Consider the following 13,593-nt stretch of genomic DNA (forward strand, 5'->3'; position numbering starts at 1 on the left):
CCTCTGTGGCTATGTCACTGACTCTGGGCCCAAGAGTCCCCTGGACTTGCCACACTGCTGGCCAACCAGGTCTCCAGCCAGGTTCACAGGAGTCTATTGAGTGTTGTAGGGCTTAGCTCATAGCTTCATTACTGCTTTCCCCTCACATCCCCTTATTGGTGATGAACATGGTCACCAATCAGAAGGTGTATTCCCATTAAGTCTTAGTCTTATAAGGAGGTTTGCCCTGAGGGGAACCAGACCACTTGCCTTGATGTCTCCTGGGTGAGCCACTTGCCTATAGGTCCCTTTCATTTGACCATTCAGTCCTATTGCTTTGGTCAGAGAACAGAACCAAGGTTATACCTGACCATAAATTTATTGATGTGCCATGGTCTATGGCCTGTCAGGTAATCTTGTTCAAGGACTTGCTGAGATGGGGTCATGTAGAAAGACCCAATTGCATTTTCTCCTTGAAAGTCTGAAATCTTCCACTGTCTCTCGCATAAAACACACACACACACACACACACACACACACACACACACAGACAGAAATGCTTTCAAGGAGTACTCACAAAGGGGACAGGATAAGCATGACTCATGAGCTAGCCAGAAGGAGACTGAAGAGAGAGCATTGGCTATGGCACAGGCAATTGACACAGGTACAGAGGAAGCAGACATGAGGAAGCTGTCATGGAATGCCAGAGTGAAAACACTGAGCTATGCATGGCAATGGATATGGATAAGGCATCAGACTTTCTGTGGCCCGAAAAACATTCCAGCCCTCCACAAATCTAGTTATTTATGTTTTGAAAATGCCTGTCTGTCTTATCTTCCTCCCTTGACTTTACAATAAATCTATCATATTAGGTAAACTGGCATGTCTTTTTCATTGTAATTGGAGAGAACCCAATATTCCTTTAATATCCCTGTCTGCATCTATGTTTTTTACTGAAAATATTTCTAGTAATTTCTGTTGGTACTAGCTCTACTGGTCTATCAAAAAGATAGTTTCACACTTCTTTGATCATGGACCATGTCCGTAGCTCTCAAATCTGTGGTCCTCTTAAAAGATTACAACTAGAAGATGAACAAGCAAATATAAACACTAAATCATGTTATGGCTTGATTTGTTGTTGTTGGTGTAAGTGACTGCCATTGAGTCATTTCTGAGTCATTGTTGTTGTTAGGTTCCATTGAGTTGGGACCAACTATAGCGACCCTTTAAAGGGTTTCTAAGATGCAGCTGGAAGGAGCTCTGGTAGCATAGTGGTTACGAATCAGGCTGTTAACCTCAGGGTTGGCAGTTTGAAACTACCAGCTGTTCCACAGGAGAAAGAGGAGGCTTTCTGCTCCCGTAAAGATGTACAGCCTCAGAAACCCTCTACAGAGTCACTACGAGTCTGAACCGACTCCACATTACTTAACAACAACAAGATGCAGCTGGTGAGTTTGTATTGCTAACCTTGTGGTTCACAGTCCAGCGCTGATCCTACAACACTACACCAGGAATCCTAAGGCTTGATGTTACTCATTTATTGTTATTGATCTTAATTCATTTTACTGGCCTACCAATTCTTCATTCTTTCTCCTGAATGATTTAACTTTTCTCTCTTTGGGTCATTCTTATCTGTTTATAAATATATTCTTCCTATCTGAAAAAAAAATCTTTTTATCTCACTTTTTCTGCTAGCAACCTCACATTCATTTGCTTCTTTTGGTAGGTTGATAAGTTAGTTTATTCTTGTTGATTCTAATTCTGCTTCCATTCTTCCTTATATTAACTCTAACCCAGTATTCTCTTGTTTCCCGTGTTCTTGATAAGTTCATCAATAACTTTAACATTGTTAAATCCAATAGTTAATTTCAATCTTCATCTTATTTGACTTATTAGCAGCAGATGAGAAAGTTGACCACTTCTTCCTCTTTGATATTTGAATTATTAGCAGCATGTATTGTTCACCTGACTTTTGCAAACATTTGCCTTTCTTCCTAGTTTCCTATTTCCTGCTTAGTCAGCTTTGATAATTTCTCCCCTTCTTCCCAATTTTTTAAACTTGGTAAATCTCAGTTCTTAATTTTCATCTTTGCTAAAGAGAAGCTAGAATTGTATTGTGAAGATTCCACATGAAATTATTTAGGTCCTACTGGATTTTTTTTTTTTTTTAATCCAAACAATAAGTAAGAATATGTACTAGAAAGTAAAACCCTCTACCCCAAACCTTTAGTCCCACTCTCTGTAGCCTTAACTTTTGTGTATTATCTTGATTGTTCTATCAGAAATAAACCATGAACTGATGGATACATAGCATCCTATCATGTATGAGTCTATCATAATTTAGAGCCCTGGTGTGGCACTATAGGATAAGCACTAGACCAGTAACCACAGGATTGGCAGTTCAAACCTTCCAGCTGCTCTAGAAACTGCTTTACTCATTCAGATCTGCTATGAGTCAGAACTGACTCAATGGGAAACAGTGGCAACAACATAATTTATGTAACCATTGTTACATAAAAAAAGTTTTTGTTTTTTCATTAAAAAAAAATGTTCTATTGTGAATTATGTAATAGTTTACATGGGAGAACATTAGCTTTACGTTCATCCTATCATATATCCTTACATTGCCATGGTTACAATCCCCTCCATGTATCATCAACTAACAAAATGGTACACCCTGCAAGCCTGCCCCCTAGTCGTCAGCACACAGCCCCTCTTTCTCTTTGTGTCTTTTTTTCATTTTTATTATTTCAATTTTATTTTATAGCCCATGTTGCCATGATTTGTCTAATAAAGACAGTTGATACAAATGAGTATGTGTGAATATGCCTGTAGGACATATTTTTATAGATGAGATTGCTGGCTTAAAGAGTACATATAATTATAATTTTTTTTTAGCAGAAAACTGGTTTGTACCAATTTAAACATCTGTACCAAAACACCCAACAACGTATGATAGGCTATTTAGTCACACCTGCACCATCAGTGGCTATTAGCAAACTTTTCAATCTCTGACAATTGTTAAGTGCTGTCAAGTTGATTTCGACTCATAGCGACCCAGTATAGGGTTTCCAAGGAGTGGTATGGTTCAAACCGACTTTGTAGTCCAGTGCATTAGGTTCAAAAAGGTACATCACTGATATTTAGTTTGAATGTCTTTAATTACATGAGATTCATTTATAGTATGTGTGTGTGTGAAGATTTTGCTCATATCATGTACTTTCCCTATGGATTTCTAAGGGCACTTATATATTGAGGACATTCATGCTTTGCCCATCATATAGTTTGGAGAAACATTTTTTTCTTGGTTTGTTTTAAACCATGATTATGTTCTTTTCTTATGCATTTTTGGCCATTAAAAAACATTTAGAGAGGGCTTCCAGCAAGATAGTGAATTACCCAGACCCTTTACAACAAAGACATGAGGACCTGAAATGAAACAAATGTGGATGATAATCCAGAAACCCAGAGCTTCAGAAGAAAGGATAGAGAACCTGACTGAATAGAGAAGAAACTGAACAAAAGCAATGGGAGAGGAGACAAATGGAAGAGATGAATTGTCAGCTGGCTGGACACAGTGTGCCCATTTTGACCTTTTACAAGCAGAGTTTTATCAGGACAGTGGCCTGATAACATAAACTCCCACACTGATGGCTGGTGACAGCAAGATGTAATTCTTTCCTTGCTCCTCACACCCTCTTGGTGACTTGACTAGAAGTGTGGCTAACCCATCCTCCCTACCCAGCATCTGGTGACATCCTGAGAAGTCTGAGCCAAGTTCTTGTGAATTCCAATCCACCAGGGCATACTGAGTGCATCTCTCCTGCACTTGGAGGTACATGAACTCTACTTCATCATACCAGCAGAAAGCATAATGCCAGATGAGCAACTTGTCCCTGGTCACCCCTGGATGGGCAAGAAATCCCTCTATACTTAGCCAGTCTGCCTTTAGCTGCCCTCTGGTCCTGAAAGAGTTCCTTCTGGAAACAAGCACCTTGATCTAAGCTACCTTCTGAGGTTGCACAAACTACTTCTGGATCAAATGTCTTAATTCCATGACACCATCTAGGCCAGCAGGAACTCCATCTAGAAGTGGGCATTGCACACCCGTACCCCGACACCCCACAAACTCCTTGACTAGCAGAGGACATAGAGCCATACCAGGTGCTATTCCTCCCACAGGTTTTCCCTCTCTGGATTCTGCCCTTGCCCCAGTTTTCACCATTATTTGTTTCTTTCCCTCACCTTTTCTTTCTGTTTCTTCTTCTTTTTTTAAAAATCCTTTCTCTAATTTTCTTTTTTAAATCTTTTCTTCTACTTCTCTTCCCCTTCCTCCTTCCTCATATTTTTTCTTTACTACTTTCTTTTTCTCTCCCCCCCAGTTTTATTTATTGTGTTTTTCTCAATTTCCTTTTTCTCTTCCTTTGTTTACATTTTCCTTTCCTTTTTAAGTTATTTTTATTCCTGTTGTTTGCTTGCTTTTCTCTCACCTTTTTCTTCTTTACTTTCTTTTTTGGGTTGGTCTCCACCACTACCACTTCTGGCCCCACATAATGGGAGACAGCAACTGTATCCACACAATGAAGTCACACCTGTGCCTCCTACAGTCCTAGCCACTATTTAAGGATCACTAACAGTTCCTGCACCAACTGATGAATAATAGATAGCAGCCTAAACCAGTCAAACTTTCCCTGAATTGCACTTCATGAACAGTGAATAAAGAGCTACACATACTTCCATTCTCTGTCACATTCATCTGGAAGAGTAAGGTGGTGAGTGCCTAAGAATATAATAACATATAATCATCAGTTGATTACAAATACAACAATCCCACAATGTTTCAGTGACAACAGACAATTTTACTTCATATGAAGAAACAAGACAAAGTGCCTCAAACAAAATAGAGCCAGAGTTTCTGAGGAAGAAATTGTATTGGAACTGTCTGGTAAGGAATTAAAAAGAATGATATTTAGGTACCTTCAACAGATTGAAATAAAAATTGAGAAAGCTACAGACAAAAATCAAGAAAAATACAAAAGAAAAAAAAATAGAATTCATTAAGAACAAAAGCTATAAGAAAAGTATAAGAAAAAGCAGTTAAAAGAAATGTAAAATTAGAAACTATACAAAAACAGACAATAGAAATCAAGAAAAGTAGTACTAAGATTTCAGAAATAGATAAAACATTGAAAGGGCAAAGGAGTAAAATTGTATCAGCGGAAGGCCTAATTAGTGACCTTGGAGCTAACTCTCTCAATATTAATTTGTTAGAGGATCAGAAAAAAGAAGGAACAAATCTGAAGAAAGCCCAAGAATTACCTGGGACACTATTAAGAGGAATGCTTATGTGTGATCAAATTTCCAGAAAAAGAACAGACAGAAAAACAAAATATAAACAAAGACCAGATAGAAATTGTACAGTTGTTGGAAGTAAACTTCCTAACATCATGAAGGACTAGAATATATGCATTCAAGAAGCTGCATGAACCTTAAAACAGGATAGACCCTCAGAAGAAAATCACCAAGATATTAAACTTTCCATAAACAAAGCCAAGGAAGATTACAAAAGAAGATCATAAAAACAGAATCAATAATACCAAACTCTGATATCTCAGTAGAAACCAAGCAGACAAGAAGGCAAGGGGATGACATATATAAATCTCTGAAAGAACACAAAATTCTAACAAAGCAAAATTGTCCCTCAAATGCTATTGCAAAAATTAGGGCATTTCCAGATAAGCAGAGATGAAAGGAATTTGTAAAAACCAGACCAAGCTTACATGTGATACTAAAAGGAGTTCTCAAACAGAGAACCAACAATGATGGAGAACAACATGAGATTAACATACATGACAATTCCACCCAGAAGTCAATCCAGATACAGAAGTATCCAAAGTTAAACAAACTATAAGACAGAACCTAGGGAACTAGAGATAACAATTTGTAAATGAAGATAATTACAAAACAAAAAAAGGAAATAGTGTATTTTTAGAATTTCCAAATGGAGATTTCTAGATAAAGTAGACTTTTAAAATCTGAAAGAAATTAATTAATTACAGGGCAACTTTAAACAAAGCTAATAATCTTCTTATCAAAATAGAACAGAGACAAATAATAATGATTTAGTAAACATTAAAACAACAATAATGAAGAAATTACATGAAAACCCACAAACCAAATGAACTCATCACAGAAAATTATGTGGAGTAAAGAAACAAGCAGCACCATGAAAAAAAAACACGCACCAAAATGACAGCAATCAATTCATACCTACTGATAATTACATTGAATGTAAATGGATTAAATGTACCACTCAGGAGACAGAAAGTAGAAGAATGGTTCAGCAAACAGCATCAATATGCTGTCTACAAGGGATGCATCTAAGAAACAAAGACAAAAATAGATTAAAACTCAAAGGATGGAAAATGATGTCAAGATGACAATAATAAAAAAAGAGTGGGAGTGGCAATATTAATTACTGATAAAATAGATTTTAAGGCAAAATCCAGCTTAAGTGGCAAAAAAAACCCCCCAAACCCCATTATATAATGATTAAAGGGTCAACTGAAAAAGAGGACAATGACATAAAATGCACCAGAGTATCAAAATATATAAATCTAGGTCTGACAGAATGAAGGGAAAAATATAAAACTTTATAACGATGTTGTTATTAAGTTCTGTTGACCCTATATAGAAACCCTATATAGGGTTTACAAGAAGCAACTGGTGCATTTGAACTGCAGCCCTTGTGGTTCAAATAATAACTAAAAAACGTAACTCTCTAACATTGAGTTGATTACAACTCATAGTGACTCTATATAGGTTTCCAAGACTGTAAATCTTTACACATGTGGACAGCCTCACTCATCTTGCTCCCAAAGAACAGCTGGTAGGTGGTAGGTATGAACTGCTGTCTCTGCAGTTAGAAGACCAATGCTATCCTACAGTATAAACAGGGCTCTTTATAATAATATTTGTTTTTGTTGTTGTTAAGTATCTTTATGGCACTTCATGTACTTCTTGTCCAATTTATACATTAGACCGTCTCACTTTTGCTTCATATTGTTAGCTGCCCGTTTCTTCTTGGAAAGAGACAGAGAAATTGATTGATTGATTGTTGTTGTTCAATGCAGTCTATTTGGTTCCAACTCACAGAGACACTATACACAGAAGAACAAAACACTGCCTGGTCCTGCGCCATCCTCACAATTGTTGTTATGATTGAGTGCATTGCTGCTGCCACTGTGCCAATCTATCTTGTTGGGGAGCTTCCTGTTTTTCACTGACCCTCCACTTTACTAAGCATGTTGTCCTCCTTTAGGGACTGATTTCTCCTGATAACATGTTTGAAGTACGAGATGAAATCTTGCCATCCTGGCTTTTAAGGAGCATTGTGGCTGTACTTCTTCCAATACTAAGGCTATTGAAAATACCATGGCTTGAGTTAGGAGCACCTTAGCCCTCAAACTGATAGCTTTGCTCTTGAATGCTTTGAAGAAGTTTTGTGCAGCAGATGTGCCTAATGCAATATGTCATTTAATTTCTTGGCTGTTGCTTCCATGACTGTTGATGCTTGATCTGAGCAAAATTAAGTCTTTGTTGACTTCTATCTTTTCTCCATTTATCTTGATGTTATTTATTAGTCCAGTGATGAGGGCTTTTACTTTTTTTAGGTTAAAGTGCAAGCCATACTGAAGGCTGTGGTCTTCTATCTTCATCAGTAAGTATTTTAAGTCCTCTTAGCTTTCAGCAAGCAAGGCTGTATCATCTGCATATCGCAGTTTGTTAATGAGTCTTCCTCTAAACTTGATGCAATATAATAAACTTCCTCAGATTATTTGCTCAGAATATAGGTTGAATAAATATGGTGAAAGAATACAACCCTCCACATACCTTTTCTGATTTTAAACCATTGGGCGTCCCCTTGTTCTTTTACAATGACTGCCTCTTGGTCTATGTACAGGATCCTCATGAGCACAATGAAGTTCTTTGCAATACCTGCTTTTTTGAAATGCTATCCATAACTTGTCATGCTCCATACAGTCAAAAGCTTCTGCCTAGTCAATAAAAGACAATTAAACGTCTTTCTGGCATTCTCTGCTTTCAGCCAAGATCTGTCAGCAATTATATCCCTAGTTCCACATCCTCATCTGAATCTGGCATTTCCCTAGCAATGTACTGTAGCAGTCATTTTTGAATTATCTTTAGGACAATTTTGCTTGCATATGATATTAATGCTATTGTCTGATGATTTCTGCATTCCATTGGGTTACCTCTCTTTGTAGTGGGCACAACTATGTATCTCTTTCAATTGGTTGGCAAGGTAACTATCTTCCAGATTTCTTGGCATCAGTGAGTGTCTCCAGTGCTGCATCAATTTGTTCAAGATTTAAATTTTTATTCTGTCAATTCCTAGCGTCATGTTCTTTGTCAATACCTTCAATATAACTTAGACGTCTTCTTTCAGTACCATTGGCTCATAATCATAGGCTACCTCTTGAAATGATTGAACAGCGACCCTTCCTTTTTGGCACACAGAGTCTGTGTTTTCCTTCTATCTTCTTCTGATGCTTTCTGCATCATTCAATATTTTACCCATAGAATCTTTCTCTATTGTAAATCACAACTTGAATTTTTCTTCGGTTCTTTCAGCTTGAGAATTGTTAAGCACGTATTTCACTTTTGTTTTCTAACATCAGACTTTTGCACATTTCATTATAATACTAGACTTTTTTTTTTTTTTTTTTTTTCTTGAGCTGCCCTTTGAAATTTTCTGTTCATCTTTTTCCTCTTAATTTCTTCCCTTGGTTTTACTACCTCTACTCTGGAGAGCAAGTTTCAGAGTCCTTTCTGATATCCATATTGATCTTTTCCTTCTTTCTTGTCTTCTTAATGCTGTTTTGCTTTATTTCTGATACTCCTGATGTCATCCCACAACTCTTCTGGCCTTCAATCATAATTGTCTAATGCATCAAATCTGTTCTTGAGATGATCTTTAAATTTTGATGGGATATGTTTAAGCTAATATTTTTGCTCTCATGGACTTGTTTTCGTTTTCTTCAGCTTCATCCTGAATTTGCCTATAAGCAGCTGATGGTCTGTTCCACAGTCTGCTGCTGGTCTTGTTTTGGCTGATGATATGGAGCTTTTCCACCATCTCTTTCCACAGATGTAGTCAATTTGATTTCTGTGTATTCCATCTGGTGAGGTTCACACGGATAGTTGTCTTTTATGTTGTTTAAAAAAGGTATTTGCAATGAAGAATTCATTGATCTTGCAAAAATTTTATCATGTGATCTCCAGCATCATTTCTATCACTAAAGCCATGTTTTCAAACTACTGATCTTTCCTCTTTGTTTCCAACCTTTGCATTCCAATCACCAGTAATGATCAATACATTTTGATTGTATGTTTGATCAATTTCAGACTGCAGAAGTTTTTAGAAATTTTCAATTTCACCATCACTGGCTTTAGTGGTTGGTGCATAAATTTGAATAATTGTGGCATTACCTGGTCTTCCTTGTAAGCATATGGATATTATCCCATCACAGCTTTGCACTTCAGGATACATTTGGAAATTTTCTTTTTGATGATAAATGTGACATCATTTCTCTTCACTTAACCACATAATTGTTAGATACAAAATGGCCAATACCAGTCCATTTCAATTTACTAATGCCTAGAATATTGTTCCATTTCGGGCTGCTAATCTCAAGGTCAGCAGTTTGAAACTACTAGTTGTTCCATGGGAGAAAGATGAGGCTTTCTGCTTCCACAAAGATTTACAGCCTCAGAAAGTCTATGCAGGGTCGCTGTGAGTTGGAATCAACTCCACAGCACATAAGCACCACCACCACCAATATTTCTAGATTCACATTTCATAATTTCATATTAAGATTATTAATGGATGTTTGTAGCTGTTTCTCTTCATTGAGTTGTGCCCCATCAACAAATGAATGTTCCAAAAGTTTTACTCCCTTCATATCATCACAGTCAAATCTACTTTGAGGAGACATTTCTTCCTTGGTCATATTTTGAGTGCCTTCTAACCTATGGGACTCATCTTTTAGCACTATATCTGACAGTATTCTGGTGCTATTTTTAATATTTAATATTCAATATTCTGGTGCTATGTGAAGGTGTTCCAATGCTATTTATAAGGTTTTCAGCAGCTGAATATTCAGAAGTAGTCCACCTTTCCTTTCTAGTCTGTCTTCATCTGTAAGTTCAGCTGAAACCTGTCCACTATGGTTTACTTTGCCAGCACAGATCACTTGTCTCCTTTTGTCCCCCCGCCGCCCTCCCAGCTCTCCGCCATGTGTTTGTTCAGCTGCTTCTCCTAGTTAGGGTTAGCCTAGGGCTGGCCAGTGCCGACTCTGCAGGTTTGGAGCATGGCTCACCTAAATCCAGGTACTGGGGTTGGTTCAAGTAGCTCCCCACTCACTTTGATCAGTCTTCCAACTGAGTAGCTCACCTTGGTGTGGCTTCAACCGCTAGGAGAGTGGACGATTTTCTAGGGGTGTACCCGGGTAGGGGTTAGTCATGCTTTTGGTGTCTAGGGGAGTAAGAAAAAAAATCACACCTTTATTTCTGCAAGCAACTGGTAAGTTTCTGTAATGCCAGTATGCTGGTATTTAATAAACTTCTTATTGTTAATTGAGTAAAGGTTTACAGCAAAGATCATCAACAAATCATGCACTTTTTTAGTTTGAATGATTAACTGTTCCATCATTCATAGTGATCATACCTTACTGGTGTTGTTCCCCTATATGCATAGCTACAGCCTGGCTGAAAGTTGGGTCATGAGGGTAAGTTCCTTTCTCAACCTGAAGGGTGGTCGAGGGCCATTGTCTCAGGTTCTTCCAGTCTACTTCTGACCAGTAAGCCTGGCCTTTAAAATAATTTTTTTTTTTGCGTTTTGTTCCACATATTCTGACACTCTATCTGGGACCTTCTAATGTGATGCCTTTCAGAAAGTTGATAGTGATATTTACATACCATTTAGTTCTGATCTCAATGTCATGGAGTCTGATGTTCACATGTTCCATTAGCCCATGGGACTAATTGATTCCAAGCCTCTTCATTTCTCATTTACCTTCTTTCTTATGCACATGGAGAGATCCCAATATGCTGTTTTGTCTCAGAAACTACTCAGAAAATTTTAAGACGGCTGTTCCACATCTGGTTGGCTGGCACATGTCACTAGTCTGTCTTCTTTTTAAAAATTTTATTTTTACTTCATCTGTGTAGCTTTCTCTCCTAGTAAGCATGCAATCCACTTCTCTATGCTTTCATCTGAATTTCAGGTTTCTAGGACTATCATCTTCATCTGTTTCATTTGGTTTACCTTTGTTGTAGAGGGTCTGTATCTTGCCACCTCTCCCAGCATCTGGGGTTATAAAAGTTCATGAGTGAACATCTAAGATGCATCTATTGGTCTCTTACTGTCCTGAAGAAGGAAGAGAGATGAAAATGGACTAATGGGCCACATTAGTCCAGTTGAATAATGTGGAACATCAGTCTCCATAACCTTGAGACCAGAAGAAGACGGTGCTCAGCTGTCGCTACCAACTTCTGTGAAAGGAATATGAATAGAAAGTCCTCAGTAGAGTTAGAGAAAAATGTGGAACCAAATTCAAAATCATAAAAAGACCAGGCTTACTGGTTGAACCATGGAACCACAAAACTATGGCTGTTACTCATCCTTCAGGTCTGTAACAGAACTCATCCTTAGGGCTCAATTCTCAAACAGCAGATAAGTCTTTAAGGGGGAACACTTTACAAGAATCAAGCATTTGTGATCAAAAGGCCAGAAGGATTAGTAAAGAAGGAGGAATGGAAAGAGGAAACGGATGTTTGGGGATTGTGGGGATTGCAGTCAGTGAGATGAAACAAAATGTATGTGAATTGTTGAACAGAAAATTGATCTGCTTTTTAAATCTTCACCCAATTTATAATGAAAAAAAAAGGTAAAAAAATCTTTTTGCATAGTGAATTTATCATTCTTCTCCTTTCTAGTTTTTGGGCTTTGCTTTAGAAGGTCTCCCCAATGTGACAATGAATTTTAAAAAAGCTTTTCATATCTTCTTCTAGTGCTTATGGATTTTATTATTTAATATTTAAATATTTGATTCAGTTTGAATGTGTTCAGCACCAGCTTTACTTTTTTTTTTTTTTTAAGTGGTTAACTGGCTGAAAAGTTTATTAAACAAATCCATTTTCCCCATTGGTTTAAAACAGCATCTTGGTGTCATATATTAAATCTTCCTATATACTTGATTCATCAGGATTGGAGGAAGACTCATTAACAACCTGCGATATGCAGATGATACAACCTTGATCGCTGAAAGTGAAGAGGACTTGAAATATTTACTTATGAAGATTAAAGAGCACAGCCTTCGATATGGATTACATCTCAATGTCAAGAAAACAAAAATCCTCACCACTGGACCAATAAACAACATTCTTATCAATGGAGAAAGGATTGAAGTTGTCAAGGACTTCATTCTTCTTGGATCAACTATCAACACTCGCGGAAGTAGCAGTCAAGAGATCAGACGACGTATTGCACTGGGCAAATCTGCTGCACAGGAACTTTTTAAAGTATTGAAGAGCAGAGATGTCAGCTTGAGGACTAGGGTGCGCCTGACCCAGGCCATTGTGTTTTCAATAGCCTCATATGGATGCGAAAGCTGGACAGTGAATAAAGAGGATCGTAGAAGAATTGATGCCTTTGAGTTGTGGTGTTGGAGGAGAATACTGAGGGTGCCATGGACTGCCAAAAGAACCAATAGATCTGTTTTGGAAGAAGTGCAGCCAGAGTGCTCCTTGGAGGCCAGGATGGCTAAGCTTCGTCTCTCCTACTTTGGACATGTAGTCCGGAGGAAACAATCGTTGGAGAAGGATGTCATGCTGGGTAGGGTGGAGGGTCAGAGAAAAAGAGGGAGACCTCCAACGAGATGGATCGGCCAGGTGGCATCATTGATGGACTCGGGGGTGGCAGCGGTGGTGAGGTTGGCCCAGGATCGAACATTGTTTCCTTCTGCTGTGCATGGAGTCGCTATGAGTCGGTTCCGACTCGATGGCACCTGACAACAACAACAACATTATTTTTGTGCAACAATTTCCAATTTTGTAACGTAAACTTGGATAGAAAGGAAAACTGAGAGAAAACCCAATCCTGTGCTTTTGGTACCAAACTTGGTAAAAAACTTGTCCAGTGGAACTGAACTCATTTCATACCTTTTGTGATTTTGTAAAAGGCACATTTATTTACAATAAATGAAGTGGAACTTCAATAATATGCCTAATTGGGATGGCCTATGACACAGGACCAGCAGTGTTTGATTTCTCTTATATGTTTGTTCATTATGAGAACCAACTTGATGGCATCTAAGAACAACATGTTGTTTTCCAGGAGCCCTGGTGACATAGTGGTTGAAAATATTTGACTGCTAATTGCAAGGCCAATGGTTTGAACCCCACCAGCCACTTCATGGGAGAAAGATTTGGTAGTCTGCTTTTTTTTTTTTAATGTTTTATTGTGAATTATATAATAGTTTACATGGGAGAACTTTAGTTTTACATTCATTCCATCGTATATCATCTCACTGC

Source organism: Chrysochloris asiatica, unplaced genomic scaffold, assembly GCF_000296735.1.
Source record: "Chrysochloris asiatica unplaced genomic scaffold, ChrAsi1.0 scaffold00215, whole genome shotgun sequence".
Classification (NCBI taxonomy): Eukaryota; Metazoa; Chordata; class Mammalia; order Afrosoricida; family Chrysochloridae; genus Chrysochloris; species Chrysochloris asiatica.